This window comes from Rhinolophus sinicus, chromosome 6 (genome assembly GCF_057876585.1).
Source record: "Rhinolophus sinicus isolate RSI-liver-muscle chromosome 6, RSI-T2T, whole genome shotgun sequence".
Classification (NCBI taxonomy): domain Eukaryota; kingdom Metazoa; phylum Chordata; class Mammalia; order Chiroptera; family Rhinolophidae; genus Rhinolophus; species Rhinolophus sinicus.
Genome location: NC_142506.1, coordinates 20,453,724 through 20,469,773, shown reverse-complemented (window position 1 = coordinate 20,469,773; position 16,050 = coordinate 20,453,724). Strand labels below are relative to the sequence as shown.

Sequence of the window (16,050 nt, the reverse complement as noted above, 5' to 3'; positions counted from 1 at the left end):
TGCTAGAGCTTGAGATCTATTACTGTATCCTGAGGGCAATGGTCACTTCCTGGGATTGGTTGAGTAGTAAGTTAGCCTACGTCACAGAGGAATTCCTACAGCAGAGCCACAGTGAGTCTTGGACCACATCTTGTTTAAATCTCTCTTGTAGTGGGGTTTTCTGTCGCTGACAGCCAAACCTAATTCTAACTGGTAAGTCTGTGTATCCTGGTACTTTTATTTATGGATTTATTTGTCTAGTGTCTCATTTTCCTCTCCTAAGCCAACACCCCAAAACTTATTTGTCTGTGTAAAGCATACTAATTGCCACCATTTATGTGAATTACTTAATATTTATGCCTACTCATCATGCAGCACAGCTCTGATTGTATGTATCATTCAAAAACAATTACAATATTGAGATTAAAGTGGGAGGGATGTCCAACAGTTAGTAGTAGGAGCAGTGGGTGAAAAAATCCTAAAAATATTTTATCTTTTGCATTCTCTCTCTCTCTCTCCCTCGCTCTCACTCTCTCTGTCTCTTCTGGTAAGAATCAGAGAAGATTCCTGGAAAAGCTAATAAACATGCAAATAAACCAGTGAGACTTTTCCATGGGAAAATTTAATCAGTTCTTCCAGTATTAATTAGGAAAACTCCCACATGGAAGCTACTGTATTAAATGTTAAGGATGCGAAGACTCAAACATGGTTTTTGTCCTTAAGGTTAAAGTAAAGAAAATAGATGAGTAAACAGACAATTACAACATAATAGGACAATTGGTGAGCTAGTATGCAGAGTAGGATCCTAAGCCAATCAAAGAGGGAGGATAAGAAAGTCTTCCATGAAAAGTGAAACATCAATTGAGTCCTGGAGAATGGCCAGAAATAAACAGGATCACAGGTTTAAAAGATCTGCAAACAGAGGGGGGAAGTGCATTGCTCAAAGAAGGAGTAGCAGCATGTCTCCAAAATTAGAGAGCTCTGGTAATGCACTGGCATGTAGTTGAATGTTGGGACATGGGCCTAGAAATGTAAGAGTCGTTCAGGTTGCCGATGGATTCATCCATGAAGCTATGCGAATCTATTTAAATATTTTATCAAGGAAGGAAATGCAGTCTCATTTTAGAATAAAATGTCACACTGGATTTATCAGTAGGCTTGGGGTAGGTAGTAAAACAAGTTGAAGATTCACTAGATGAAAAGTTTGTTGATAATCCGACAGAGAAATAGCAGAAACTTGGATGAGACAGTTAAGCAACTTAGAGGCATATTAATGAGATATAATGAATTGATTAGACTTTGTATTTAGATATGAGAAGGAAGAGGAAAAGAATATACAATAAAAATGTTTGAATTCAAGATTCTGAGCAACATGTTTTAATGAGGAGGCAGGAGAAGATGAGTACTGAGAAAAGACCGAGAAGGTAGAGGAAAATACAGGAAATCAGCCAAGGGAAAGAGTAAGCCAGGGGAAAAGAAAGTTTCAAAAAGCAGAAAATAGTCAACAATGTCAATAACTCTGTACCTATGTCTATTGTTTTCTTTTTATTCATTTATTATTATTGAAATTATATTTACTATAAAATATAACATGTAGTTTTGAAATTTAACACAGATTTTTGTTTTTGTTAGCACAAAAGTAAAAGGGGGAAAAGATCCCTCTATCCAGTGATAATCCTTTAAACATTATGAAATATTTATTTTTATTTTTTCTTTATTGATATTTGCTTATTTTTCAATGGCTATTCATTGCACCTCATAGAGTCATTCATTTTAAGTAAAATATTTCAACTGAATAAACCATTTTGACAAGTAGTCCCACTGTCAGGGGCTAGGAATAGTCAAGAAGTGCTGTGCAGACATGAGTCAGTCAAGAGGAGGAGAAAGAAAGTTCAGTACCTTTGATTGTTCCCCTTCTTTCAAGGCAGAGGTGTACTATGAATGGCAATCACAGAAACTTTACCTGGCTTGGGGAAACTCCTGATTTCTATTCTATTGTTTTATATCAAGATCTGTACTTTACTTCTAAGCTCTTTCTGAATCATTACTTGGTTAGTCTTGGTAAGCCCAACCTGGCTTTGATTTCAGTTTATCCCTGAACTGTTGCCTCATGTTTGCTCCGTACTCTACTATAGAGTTCCTACTCTACTGTAGCAAATGCTGTCAATTCCCCATCCAGATCCCTTTGGATGCTTCTTGTTTTTTTTTTTTTTTCCTGTGATCTATTTGCTATCTTTCATAGTCATTTGCCTCTAAGTCTTCTGGAGACTGCCTTAGGGCCACGTTATCCATACATGAGCCTGGAGGGACCTGGGTATTCCTTAGCCCACAATTATGGGATGTAAAAAGAAGAGACCCCCAGCTCCTTGCTTTCAGTTGGGAGAAACTCTCAGACATAATTTACACTGGATGGGATCAGGCTGTGGCATAGATTTGGCCTGAAATTGCATCCTTGCCTAACTACTTTCTTCTCCTGTTTCCTCCACTTCCTTAATAGCTTCCTGGACACACTATCTTAATAAATCCCTTGCATATAAATCCTTGTCTTGGGTGTGCTTTTGCAGAAAAGACAGCTGCAGTCTGCAGAAAAGTGACACTCCTCCAAGCCTGGCTGAGGTCTCAGACCTGGCACTGAAGCTTGGCACAGGTTCTCCAAACTCCACCTATTTGGCACATAGAACTAGTGCCTGTAAGTGTCATGCTAAATGAAGTGGCAAAAGGCTAGTGGCAGTGATGGAACAGCGACAATATGGAAAGCCACCTGATGAAAGTGTTATGGTGGAAGGAAAGGGTGTGTTCTGATGCCTGAAGAGTTTGTGGAAAGGAGCACTGAAGAGGTACTTTATGGGTCTAAACACAAACCATGGGCTTAAATGTTGTAGTGAATATATGAATGAAATACTTCAAAACTCAATTATTTTACATTATAAAATGGACCTTCACTACGTACTTAAAAAATAAACAAAGAATGAAATGACCTCTAGAAAGGGACGTCATCCCCTACTAGCAAAGGATGTACTTATTTACCTGCATTTAGGTTTGAGACAGGTGTCCAAGAAATAGGTAAGGATAGAAACTCCCATCTATCATGTCACTTCAACAGAAACCAAATCCTTGCTAGGATAATATGAAATGTTACAGTACAATTTTATTGGAACTGTATGAAAAAGCCAGTAACTCTGCTTTATTATAGCTCTAGAGAAAATAATACACAGGTATAAATATTATTTAATAATATACTATAAATATAGTTAATGTTTATTTATAAAGCAGTATAAATGGCAACAGAATATTTGCTATCCATTGTACACTAACTTTATACTATGTTGGATCAAAATGCCTAATGATTTCTCACATATTCCATATTTATTGCTTGTTCTTATCTGTTCGTTCTTTTATTTATGCAAAAACCGTTAACTGGGCACCTACTACTATCTAGGTACTATTTTTTTATTGCTTAAACATCCTTCATTATTCAAAGTATCTCAGCATATGTACTATGGTATATTTGACAATAGCATCCACCTAAAATATCTTTGGGATAAAGGATGGTATAAATAATAAGCATATGTAATAGTTTAAATTTGGAAGATAATTCCCAATGTACAAAGTATTCAGTTTACGAACTTGTGTGATCCTCCAAATCTCTTATGACATGGCAGGCAGGGATGATTATTTCTGCTTTAACAATGAGAAAATTTGAGATTCAGAGAGGCAAAATGACCTGAAAAAGAGATCAGGGCTTTTGACTCTTCGGTCAAAACTCTGCGCATTCATTATTAGATATAGAATGATAAGGAAGTTATTTATACATAGGTCAGGAATGTCCAATGCAGGTCCTAAATGTATGCACTTAGAATTGTGCAAATCCCTTGGTTGTCTTCACTGATATACCTAGGTCATAGTAAACAATATTCTCTGAACTGGAAGGTGCAAATGAGAGCCAAATTTAGAAACACGTTAAACATTCATAGTCTTGGAAGTATAGAGAAGTATTGTGCTTTTTTGTGCTTTTGGCTATTGTTAACAAACTTTTATTTTTTTTAACTATAGTCTATTCTTCCTCTTTTGATGACCAATTTTATTTCTTCTGACACTTAAGATCTCTGCTAAACTAGTGAGAGTTATAATCTAAACTAAAGTTGACCTCAGGTGCCTGTCTTTATTCTTTCTGAATTATATTCTTTTATGCTCAGTTAATTTAATCTTTCATGTCTAACCTTCCAATGGATTTTATTTTTAAAGTTGTGAGATTTGCTGACATCCTGGAGACATCAGCATTATTCTTCTAACAATTATTCAATGTGGATAAAAAGGCATTCCATTTAAAGTGAGAACAAGGACTGGTCAAAAATCCGTAAATAATTCTATTCCACAACATTTTCATCTTAGTTCTGCTCATTACACTGAATAATTATTTAATTAAAACAAAAAATATATTTGACCCATTAATTATATGTGTACATTTGAAGACCCACTTCTCCGAAGGCCATTAGAAACCCAAAAATTAAAGATAGCCAACATTACCATGATTCGTCCTACCCAAATACAGGTAAGGATAGAGGAAATGTACATGTTATCAATTTGCAGAATATGGTGCAATGTATCAGAGAGCAAACTGAGGAGCTAAACATTGCAATAGACTCTTTGTACTAGACCAGAAGACAACAATAGAAATGACTGTACTACTAGCTCCCTCCCTGCCTCAGGGTTCCTTGGTGAAATGTGATGGAAAACTATGTTGGCTAACTTAAGTAAAAAAATATGTGTATACATAAAGATAAAGATATGGGGTAGTTCACAGAAGTAAGGAAAAGCTGAAATTCTAGGTTGAAAAAAGAACAGAAGCTCAGTGAGACTTTGGGATTGAGGTAGTTGAAAAAACATATCAGTGAAAAATGTAAGAATCAGAGTACCTAGTTAAAAATCCTGGCTCTGAAAGCTGCATTGTAGTGTTGGACAAATTATTTCACCTACCTGAATCTGTCTCTTTATTTGAAAAATGGAGATAATAATTACACCTACAAAATAAGATTGGGATAAAGCTCAAATTTAGTATTATATACAAGGGTTTAGAATAATGTCTAGTAAATAGTAAACATTCAATATAGAGTAACTATTGCTATTAAATACTAATCTGAAAGTCTCTCTGATAAATCAACTCAAATATTTTTTCAGTATGTGTCATATTTTTCTAAGATCCAGAAATAGACTGGCTCTTTGGAAAAAAAAAACTGATAAAAATTTATTGATGTGATATATAACACCTAATTTAAAAATAATAACAAATACACAATAATCTTGCTTATAAATACCACAGCCAATTGATTTTCATAGAAGGCTTTCATTGATTTTTGCCAGACTTTTACATCTGTAGTCAACTAATGGTTGCAATTGAGGAATGCGTGTAGTTCTCAGACGAATGTTGGTTGATACTTTCATTTATGTTACCTAGTAAACTACAACTGTAAAGATAAATGTATATGTTGGAACATCATGTGCTTGTTAAGGATATGAATGGCTTTATTACCAAATTGGATAATAGTTTGAGAGGACAGGGAGAACATTTCCTCAATTTTTTTCTGCCATCTACAATGCAATATAGAGACACAACACACTTTAAAATTTAATCTTCCTTATGAACATTTTCTCCATCACTTTCAGCATCTATAAAATTAACAAAAATAAATAAATGAAACTCTTATTTGTATTGTTGGCTAACTTCTAACTTCTATAGCACACATTTTCCCATCATGTATAATCTCCAGCTGCCAGTGTGACAATACAGAGTTGGGTAATATGCACCCAGCGTATCATTATATGAGATCCATCATATGGATGAACAAAATAGATGTAACCTCAAGACACTAGCTAATAGTAAAGTGTAGCAAAACATTTATAAAATGCTGTTCATAAATAGATAATTCTCATGCTGTTTAATAAAATTTAGTAAATCTTATGTTTGGATAATTTACAATTTAATATTGGCTGTGCTGAACAACCAGCTTGCCATATTCCTGATAAATTAACAATCAGCTCTCAAGGAGCTGGTAAAATCTCCAGCTTGTCCCTGTATGATATCGTCTTGGTAGATGAAAGTAAAGAGGTTAGGACAAGGTACTTTGATTGAAGCCCCCTCCTGAGACCATTCAGAATGAGAGAGTAGTTCCTCAGATTTATAAAGAGGAACAGATGCTTTCTAAGCAAACACACAAAATGGGTCCAAATCTACTACATGCCAAGTTCTACTTTTTTTCCCCATTCATTCCTTACTGTAGTGTCTTCTGCATAATAAAGCAAACTGTACCTCATACTTCTCACGACGCTTGCTCTGATAAATTATTCTGCATAGCAGTTGTACCACCTGATATACCATGTTTCCCCAAAAATAAGACCTAGCTGGACAATCAGCTTTAATGAATCTTTTGGAGCAAAAATTATTATAAGAGACCCAGTCTTATTTTACTATAAGACCAGGCATAATATAATGTAATATAATATAATATAATATAATATAATATAATATAATATAATATAATATAATATAATACTGGGTCTTATATTAATTTTTGCTTCAAAAGACACATTAGAGCTGATTGTCCAGCTAGGTCTAATTTTCAGGGAAACACGATATTACTTATTTTTCTTTTATTGTTGTGACCCCTGACTACAATGAAAACCCCTTGAGAGAAAGAATTGTGTCATGTTTTATTCAACTTTCAATCTTAGCTATCAAGAACTCCACCCAGTATTTAGTAGTAAAAAATATTTGTTTAATTAAAAAACAAAACAAAAAACGCCCTCCAGTAGAAAGAAGAATGTCTCGGACGACTGAACCAGCTGTAAAATATCATGGTACATCTATTAGATAAATTGCAATAAGTAGATGACAATGAAAAGAGAAGACAATTATGTGGAAAAAGTTGGTTCATGGGTTAAAACAAAATGGTGAAGGTATCAGGAGCAGACAATTAGCTGACTTGTTCAAAGATGCTATTTTGGTGGGTTGCAGAGCTCCAGACAGGAGGCTGTGGACCCACAACAGGACTCCAGACTCGTAACAGGACTAGAATAATGAGGAATAATCCCAGCCTAGCAAACTGCAAGTAATAAAACAGACATGAAAGAAGATAGGTTTCCAATTATCAGGACCAAAATTATAGGTAGGTATTGAGCGTCAAGTAGAAAACCAAAACTGGATTATCATTACAGGTGCATTAAGAATTCAACACTAAGGGTGACCTCAGGATGAGTCCCAAAATATCAGTTTAAGACTATTTAAATGTCCTGCAAAAGTCAGGATTTATGCTTAATTGACGTAAGGTAAATTCAATGAGGTGGTAAGAAGGTGTTCAGAGAATACAAGATGGGTTTTGCTATGTTTTTTCATACAATTTTTCTTTTCATTTTTTAAAGGGTAATGTACTTGAATGATGCTGATCACTCCATTTTAATCAGTGGTTTCCAACCCTGAATATGAAGAGCACTTTTTTTTTTTTTAATATGAAGGAAAAAATTTTGATGGGGATCTACACAACACAAAGTTGTTTGTTTATTTTCAATTCATTAAGAAAAAAACAAATAGCTGATGCTAAAATTAGTACATTAACATTAAAAATATACTTCGTGATTTTCAATACCAGTGATGTGTATTTATATTTTAAAAAAAGTAATGCAAATACACTTGAGGTATTCAATCTGTGATTCTTCTGTGCATATGTCATGCAGGACGGCCTGCGGGGTCTCTGCTCCCGCTCCCCATACAAGAACGCAGGACATGGTGAGGCCAAAAAGGAACACCCACGGAGCCATAGGTAGGGGAGTCATACCACTTTATTCTCTCTGGCGGCACTATACTCTCACTGGAGGCTGGATACACACTGTCCGCAAACCGCCATCCACACTTGCCAGCCCAGCCGCCATCTTCTTGCTAGCCCCATTCTTTTTTCTCCTTCTCTTCCTCCTTCCTCTCCGTAGCCACAGCAGTTATATTGTGGCCAATGGCTCACTGGTTACAGCTGACGGCCAACTAGCCACAGCTGATGGCCATGCAATCACAGTTGGCCATTTACTACCTGAGCCAGCACCTGTCTATGTGAGGCCGAGAGCCTGGAAACTACTCTCTGGGGCTCCGCCCCCACACTCCACCCCTACAGGCTCTCGCCTCACAATCTACGCGACAAGCGTCTTCCGCGAGGGGACCTGTGCGAGGAGCCTGGGGGTGAATGCAATATCCTGGACACAGCCAGGCTCTCTGGGCACAGCCAGGGTTTCTCAGGGCACCACCAGTGCTTCTGGGCACAGCCAGACTTCCTGGACTTCTTAGGGTACCACCTGTCTTCCCGGACACAGCCAGGGTTTCTCAGGGCACCACCAGTACTCCTGGGCACTGCCAGACTTCCTGGACTTCTTAGGGTACCACCTATCTTCCCGGACACAGCCAGGGTTTCTCAGGGCACCACCAGTACTCCTGGGCACTGCCAGACTTCCTGGACTTCTTAGGGTACCACCTGTCTTCCCGGACACAGCCAGGGTTTCTCAGGGCACCACCAGTACTCCTGGGCATAGCCAGACTTCCTGGACTTCTTAGGGTACCACCTGTCTTCCCGGACACAGCCAGGGTTTCTCAGGGCACCACCAGTACTCCTGGGCACAGCCAGACTTCCTGGACTTCTTAGGGTACCACCTGTCTTCCCGGACACAGCCAGGGTTTCTCAGGGCACCACCAGTACTCCTGGGCACTGCCAGACTTCCTGGACTTCTTAGGGTACCACTAGTTTCCCCGGGCACAGCTAGGATTTCTCAGGGCACTGCCACTTTCTCTGGGAACAGCCACACTTCCTGGACACAGCCAGGGCTTCTCAGGGCACCACCACTCTCTGTGGGCACAGCCACACTTCCTGGACACAGCCAGGGCTCTCAGGGCACCGCCACTCTCTCTGGGAACAGCCCGACTTCCTGGGCACAGCCAGGGTACCTTCAGGGCTCTACTACTCTCTCTGGGAACAGCCCGACTTCCTGGGCACAGCCAGGGTATCTTCAGGGCTCAGCCAGACCTCTCAGCGCACTGCCACTCTCTCTGTGCCTCTCAGGGTACCCTGCTGGAACATCAGCGACTCACAATCAAGGTGCTTACATATTCTCAATGGCGGCCAGTCAAGAGACAAAAGCAAATATCCCCCAGTTCCACTAACAACAGTTCCCAAACAAACAGTCAAGCAGTCCATTAAATTAGGGATGGAAGGCAATTCCCCATAGTCCATAGTCATTCACCAGGGCTGTCCTGGGGGTGAGGGACGACCTTGACCTCACCCTCATCTCCCACGGAGGACTTAGCAAGCGTTACCTCCTGGGACTACAAGTCCTGCATCCGGGCTGCCTGAACAGGAACCTCCCCGGCCCACAGGGCTGCAACGACCTTCGCTTTCTCCGGCCTGTGCTGGTTGGGGAACCGTCCACATCTTTCCACCTCTCCGCGGGGCTCCATCTCTGCAGCAGCTGCATGGCTTTTCCTGTGCTGGTGGGAGAACCGTCCACATCTTTCCACCTTTCCACGGGGCTCCATCTCTCCAGCAGCTGCATGGCTTTTCCTGTGCTGGTGGGAGAACCGTCCACGTCCTCCCACCCCTCCACGGGGGTCCAGCTCTCCGGCAGCTGCTCCTCCTGGTCTTCCTCAGGCTGGGTGTTCACATGCACAAACTGCTCCACCGTCCTTTGGAGAGCTTTGGCTGGCACCATATCCTGTCGACTACGCCATGTGTCGTGTGGGAGACCCTGCTCGCTGCGCCATTTGTCATGCAGAGAGACCCGCGGGGTCTCTGCTCCCGCTCCCCATACAAGAACGCAGGACATGGTGAGGCCAAAAAGGAACACCCACGGAGCCATAGGTAGGGGAGTCATACCACTTTATTCTCTCTGGCGGCACTATACTCTCACTGGAGGCTGGATACACACTGTCCGCAAACCGCCATCCACACTTGCCAGCCCAGCCGCCATCTTCTTGCTAGCCCCATTCTTTTTTCTCCTTCTCTTCCTCCTTCCTCTCCGTAGCCACAGCAGTTATATTGTGGCCAATGGCTCACTGGTTACAGCTGACGGCCAACTAGCCACAGCTGATGGCCATGCAATCACAGTTGGCCATTTACTACCTGAGCCAGCACCTGTCTATGTGAGGCCGAGAGCCTGGAAACTACTCTCTGGGGCTCCGCCCCCACAGCATAGTTAGATCTTGGGCTGGGAATAGATTGTCTTCAATTACATAAAAGTGTAACATAAAAAATACACACAAAAATATACAAACATATTTTCAGTTGTGTACCATACTCATTCACCTTTACCAGTTGTTCAAAAACTATTTATTCCAGCTTTGACTTTTCTCCTAAGAATTATTTTAAGGTCTTATTCAGTTTTGTGGTTTCAAGTAACATCTATATGATGTTAGCAAATTTATATCTCCATCCTAATCTTTTGGTCTCTAGACTTTATTCCCAACTTTATATCCAGTCTAATAGATGACATCTCAAATGTAACATGGTCCGTACCGAACCTTTGTTTTCCCTGCTAAACTGGCTCCACTTGCATCCTTCCCATATGACGTGACACCAGTTCTGTGCTAATTATGTATGCACTAATTCCTAACACTGAGCCAACACTTCTACACTCTGCTCTTTGATGTTAGGGTTGGGACACTGAAAATTACACTTGTTAGGTTATTTTTCCAGCTTTAGGGTCCAGCTGATTCACATTCTAAACCAGCTGATTCACATTCTTTCCTCAGTGGTCTGAGCAGCAATCATGGGCTATCTCCTTCTTTGAAATTTGAGCTGTAGCTCTACAAAGTCCCTGTTACAAACTATTAGATTTGGTAACACCATCTTTCTCTTTTTTTCCTCTAGCTCTAAAGATGGTGTCTGTCAGTACAGTTATTACCTCTGCATTGATTTTTATTATTTCCAATTACAACAGCTGTATAAAAATTCTCCAAATTAAAGTTCATGTGTTTTAAATAACTAATGTAGATGATATTGTCTTCAGTAGATCTTAGTTGATACATTCCTTGGTATCAAGAAGAGCCTAAGAAATAGACTCTCAAAGATGGTACTTTGGGGGAGTGCTATTTATTGGCCATGACGTAGCAGAGTTCCTAGTCTGTAGAAGACGGAATTAACAATTATTTAATTTGTTACTTGTGATTGGGTGAAACACATACTGAAGGCAAGGTTTGAGGAGGAAAGGCAAGTAGTTTGTGCACTTGATGCTTATACTCAAAACTACAAGGATTATGGAGGGAGAGAACTATTGACGACTGCAGTGGAGTCAGAAAAAAATTTAAATTACAGTTTAAGTTTCGGTCAGAGAATAAGAGATTTTCTATGGTTATCCTGTAACACTGGGCAGATAAGGCTGAACATTATACCCACAAATTTAACCATGCAATTTGCATCTTTATAATGTGAGATGAACTTATAGCTCACGATTTGTCATTTGAAAATTAGGGCATTAATTGAGAAAGAATGGGATCCAGAAATCTGAAATACAGAAATTCAGATGCTTCAGAATAAAGCTGAGAATCTTAAACCCTAAGTCATCAGAGCCATCTTTGCAAATGCGAGCATCCCCTCATCCCATGTCTTGAAGCCCCTGTATAAACTCCACCAGAGGCAATTCCCTTGCAATGGACTTTTTTTTTTTTTTTCAAGAGCAACCACTATCACCTCTCACATTCTCTAAAGGAGAGCGGTCAAACTCTGCATGCTAATGGAAATGTTCAGTATTTTCCCTGTACAATATGGTAGCCACTAGCAACTTGTGGCTATAGAGCGCTTGACATGTGGCTCATCTGAAATGAGTGGTCCTTTAAATGTCAACCATACTCTGGATTTCAAAGATTTAGAATAAAAAAATTATAGTAAATTATTGCGTTAATAATTGTATTTTAATGACATGTTGAAATTATAACATTGAAGTGAAATAAAATATAACAACATTAATTTCATCTTTTAAAAAATATAACTACTACAAAATTTAAAATTGTATATGTGTCTCTTATACCATTTCTGTTGGACAGTGCTCATCTAGACAGTCTTCAAACACTGTGCAAAATTTCAAATAATTTTGAAAACTACTTTCTCCTACAATTTTAAATAGACATCTTTAAAAAAAAATCTAAATATGAGTAGATGCAAAAGACACAAAAAAAACATAATTTTGCAAATACCTTAAATATAGCTTTCTTAAAATCTTGCATCATTAATTCAATTAATGTCTAGTGTCCACTGTACATTATTAATGGAAACACCTAGAATATCAATTGGATATATCAGGATTTTTTTTTCTCTTCAAAAAATTAGGCTTTGTGTTTCAATTTAAGCTAGCCTATACTATACCTCCAGGTAGAGGAAATTCTAGTTCTAGGAGAGAGAGAGATGCTTGTATAGATAAGAAAAAAAATAGGTATACGGATGGATGACAGATAGATCATGGATGATGGATGGATGGATGGATGGATGGATGGATGGATGGATGGACAGACGGATGGACGGATGGACAAACAGATAGATATAGATAGATGATAGATAGGTGCATTCGTACATACATTCGTACATACATACATATATAAATACATAGATAAAGAGATGGGTCTTTCTATAAGTTTGTTGTTTGGATAAAATAGGTTAATTTTTCCTTCAAATATTTTTAGTGAATCTATCTTTTGCTTCATTCTAAAGGATTCTCGCTCAGGAGCTATACATCTGCAATTTCTCACTCTAGATCTCTAGAGATGTTTTCATACTCAAGTACTGTAAATATTAATATTTAGTTGAAAAAGTAATATATGACATTTTATGACACTGTGAAAAATGAGAACAAACAGATATAGGTTAGTTATCACGTAGGACAGTGTTACAAAGTGGAATATCTTAAAATAGTTTCCAGGCCCCTAAGTACACTACACCAGGAATTGTTTTTGCACCCCAGTGCTACATACCTCAGATTACAGACTAGATTAAAACACACGGGACCTAAATTGAGGAAGATTATCTTCATAAAAATTAAGAAAAATTCAAGACAGAAAATTATTTATTTCATACATGGAAATAATGTTAAACACATAATGTAATGCAAGAAGAAAAATTAATTCAATGACCAGGTTATTTAAAATATCACCTCTAATATTTTAACTTGCCTTTATCAAGAAGTCAACTGTATTCATCACTGAAATGTTACAATTAAAGGAAATATTCCCTACAGAACGTTGTAGAAGGGGTATAGAGTAACCTTAAAATACATATATATAACTTTAATATTGTAATGCTTAGTCATTATATTTTGTTTTTAGCAAGCTTAATGGTGATGTTTACAGACTGATCAGTAAAAATGACTGTAATTAATGTTTGATATTTTAGTATAAGACAGTTACCTTTAAATTATTCAAACAAATAATGAAAGAGTATGCAGTGATTTTTATTTTTTTGCATTAATACATAAGTTAAATATAAAAATTGAGGAGAAATATATTTCTTGATGGGATGGCAACATTTGACAATTATAACAGATATATTTTCAAATCAGACATTTTATATTTTCTTATCTAATCCGTAAAACAATTTTATGATATGGTATTATTATTTCTAAAAGATTGAAAAAAAATGTGGTTCAGAGGCCTCAAGGATCACACATGCTTTAAATTATGTATCCAGTATGAGGGATAGCCCAGATTTGAATCCAATTCCATCCAGCTTCATCTAATTTTTTCAGAGTCTTTTTTCCACCAACCATATATTTGTTTTAGATATTTAGAATACCATTACTTTTAAAGTTATAGAACACAAAGAAAAATATGAGCAATAATTTTTGAAGAAAATTATAGATATTGAGGGATGAAGAATCTTGGTTAATTATGGTTTATACTATATGCAATATATAGATGATGTATTATAGAATTGTATACTTGAAACCTATATAATTTTATTAACCAATGTCAATCCAATAATTTTAATAAAAAAAGTTTCTGACATAGTAACCTATGGAAAGTAGATCTTTAGACATTACTTTTCACTATGTAGTATAACCTGTGAGTATGTCACAAACTCAATTTAGTGAGGCATGACCAATATTTTTAAAATAAATAATCACAGTAGATTAGAATAAAAAATAGAGAAGTACAATTTTATAGTAAGGGAAAATATTATTTTGGGCAGTGTGTGTGTGTGTGTGTGTGTGTGTGTGTGTGTGTGTGTGTGTGAAAGAGAGAGAGAGAGGAGAGAGAGAGAGAGAGAGAGAGAGAGAGAGAGAGAGAGAGAGAGAGAGAGAGAGAGAACGCACACGCCAGGCCACAATATGAACTATAATTCTAACAGTGGGGCATGGTTAAAAATTCTTGAAAACCAATTTCTACAGATTATCTTAAAACAGAGGTAAACCAACAGACCAAAAATTAATGTCCTCAGCCAGCTATTTGATAAAAATAGCAAAGAAGTGAAAGTAGTTGTGTCTTCCTTAAAAAACTAATTGGATTTTTTATGGAGAAAAAGAAGAGATTAAAAATATAGCAGATTACGTAAAATGAACAAGTAGAAATATGAAGACCTTTGTGAAACTTTAGGTAACTCAGTAATGAGAATGAATTAAATTTAGCAAAGAAGACAGCTTATAGAACAGGGCACAATTATTGGATTTTGATGACAATTATAGGTAATTACAATGACACAAGAAGATTTCTATCTCAATGCGAGATTAATATGACTTATTTGCTCAGTACTTTATAATAAATTTACTTCATGCTTATCTTAGTATAAGACACATCTCTTAGTGTGTGATATATCCTTGGTAAATAACTTATCTTACAAAGTACACAGCTCTGACCTTTACTACTAGTTTTGTGATCTTAGCCAAGTTACTTAGCTGCCATTACATGCAGAAATAAAGGTACCTCAGATATGGTGTCTTTATGAGGATTAAACAACTCATAAAAAGTGTTGCGAATTTTACCTGACATGTTGCTAAGTGTTCAATAAATTTGAGTTGATTTTTCAAGTACTTCATGATTTTTTTTTTTTAAATTTTCTCCACAACCAATAATTTGCACAGAGAAGTTATTCGATAAATAAATATTTGTTGAAATGACCTGATGACACAGGTTGGGCGGTTATAATGATCTCCTTTATGCAGTTGAGGGGTTAAACTATTTGATTTTCCTAAGTTTATATAGATAGTTTGGGGTAGAGTAAGCTTCTGATCTAGTTCTTCCCATTCATAAATCAGGGCTCTCCTGTGAGGCAAGTGTAATTGACTACTGACTGAGCTGACTTTTAAAACACTGCTGCTGTTAGAATTAGGTTTTATTAACTGAAACCTAAAACACTCTGGGAGGTAGTATACAGGGTCTTACAATTAAGTTCATGAAGTTGTTGCAACGCTGTTGCTAACATTTTTTATATCAGAGGGATTATTCATTACGAATTTTGCCAACTGGACAAATAATTAACCAAATTTACTATTTGGAAGTGCTAAAAAGGCTGCATGAAAAAGTTAGATGACCTGAACTTTTCGCCAACTCATGGCTCTTGCATCACGACAATGCACCAGCTCACACAGCAGTCTGTGAGGGAGTTTCTAGCCAGTAAACAAATAACTGTATTGGAACACCCTCCCTACTCACCTGATCTGACCCCCAATGATTTCTTTCTTTATTCAAAGATAAAGGAAATATTGAAAGGAAGATATTTTAATGACATTCAGGACATCAAGGGTAATATAACAATAGCTCTGATGGCCATTCCAGAAAAAGAGCTCCAAAATTGCTTTCAGGGGTGGACTAGGCACTGATGTCTAGTCAGCGCCTTCCCAAGGGGAGTACTTCAAAGGTGACTGTAGTGATATTCAGCACTGAGGTATGTAGCACTTTTTCTAGGATGAGTTCTCGATCTTAATTGTCAGAGCTTGCATACTAATCGAATAATAATGAGTTAATGTGTGTTAAGACATAATAACTCAAAAGTACTTTATGCATTATTTCATTTGCTTCTCAGAACACATGGTCTTATTCATATTTTTTAGATAAAGAAACGG

The 16,050-nt window shown here is 37.5% G+C and overlaps 1 protein-coding gene across 5 annotated transcripts in view; it reads right to left on the bottom strand.

The window, feature by feature from the left end:
* Nucleotides 1-16,050, bottom strand: part of CSMD3 (CUB and Sushi multiple domains 3) — a 1,092,836-nt gene that overhangs the window by 535,741 nt on the left and 541,045 nt on the right. The window lies entirely within an intron of this gene.